The sequence below is a fragment of the Orycteropus afer genome, unplaced genomic scaffold, assembly GCF_000298275.1.
Source record: "Orycteropus afer afer isolate SDZICR_OR568_19922 unplaced genomic scaffold, OryAfe1.0 scaffold00040, whole genome shotgun sequence".
Taxonomy (NCBI): domain Eukaryota; kingdom Metazoa; phylum Chordata; class Mammalia; order Tubulidentata; family Orycteropodidae; genus Orycteropus; species Orycteropus afer.
Window position 1 is genome coordinate 8,675,768 of NW_006921627.1, and position 1,583 is coordinate 8,677,350.

The following is a 1,583-nucleotide window of genomic DNA, read 5'->3' on the forward strand; positions in this document are numbered from 1 at the left end:
TGGCAAATATTTGTTGTCTATTAAATGGGATTCTCAGGCCCAACCTGCTACTTATATTTTCCTTACCTATGCTGTAATTTTGTAATACACACTTATAAATGTTTCTGTTTAAAGTTGACATCCCAAAGCTTGGGATTCTTGAACTTTGTGGTCCTCTACGATGAGCTACTGAAAGAATCTTTGCAAAAATATATTTCACTAGAATAAGATACCAAAGTTTTGTTCTTGTTTTTTGCAAATTTGCCTGGAATTATACAAATACAATGTGATAATGAGAAGCTTAGCTCCACAGACATGTCTTTGATTTACAAAAACAAAAGCAAAACAAGATTACTGCCCGAATAGTTCCAATTGTTTGCTAAGCAAATGATTCCAAAATACATCAGGAAAATATGGGGAACATATAGAACAGATCTTTGAGGGTTAAAGGATAGGAAACGATTGATCTAAATGGTTCTGAATACGTGGTACCTTTTGTAGATGCTGTTTGTTGTTAGCTGCCCTCAGGTCAGCTCTGACTCTTAAGAACTCTATGTATAACAGAATGGAACATTGCGTGGACCTGTGCCATCTTCATGGTCATTGATGCTTGAGTCTATTGTCGCAGCTATTGTGTCAATCCATTTCATTGAGAGTTTCTCTCATTTTTGCTGACCCTCTACTTTACCAAACATGTCTTTTCCAGCAACTGGTCTTTCCTGATGACATGTCCAAAGTAAGTGAGCTGAAGTCCTGCCGTTCTTGCTTCTAAAGAGCGTTCGGGTTGTATTTCTTCCAAGATTGATTTTTTATTCTTCTGGCTGTTGTTGTTGTTGTTGTTATGTGCCGTTGAGTAGAACCTGACTCATAGCGACACCTCTTTGGGTTTCCGAGGCAGCAGATTGCCCCATCTTCCTTCTGAGGAGTGTATGGTGGGTTTGAACCCTTCTGGTTAGCAGTCAAGTGCTTTAGGCACTACGCTACCAGAGCTCCTATTCTTCTGGCAGTCACAGCATATTCAATATTCTTTGCCAATACCCCATTTGGAATACATCAGTCCTTCTGTCTTCCATTTTTCATTGTCCAGCTTGCACACACAATATGAGATGACTGAAAAAGATCACGGCTTGGGTCAGTTGAACCTGAGTCATCAAAATGACACCATCGCTTTTTAAAACTTTAGAAAGATCTTTTGCAGATTGGCCCAGGGCAAGAATCATTTGATTTCTTGACTGGTGCTTTCATGGATATTGATTGTTCATCCAAATAGCATAAAACTATCGACAGCTTCAACTATTTCTCTATTTATCATGATGTTGTTTATTGGTCCAATTGTGAAGATTTTTTGCTTTCTTCATGTTCAAGCACAATCCACACTTAAGTCTGTAGTCTTTGACCTTCATTAGTAAGTGGTTCAAGCTGGCAAGCAAGCTTGCTTTTTATAAGTTGTTGTTGTTGTTATTTGCCGTCGAGTCAGCCCCGACTCATAGCGACCCCTCCTTGAGTTTCCGAGGCAGTATCACTACGGAAGTAGGATTGCCCAACCTTCCTTCTGAGAAGTGGCTGGTGGGTTTGAACTGCCAGCCTTCTGGTTAGCAGTCAAG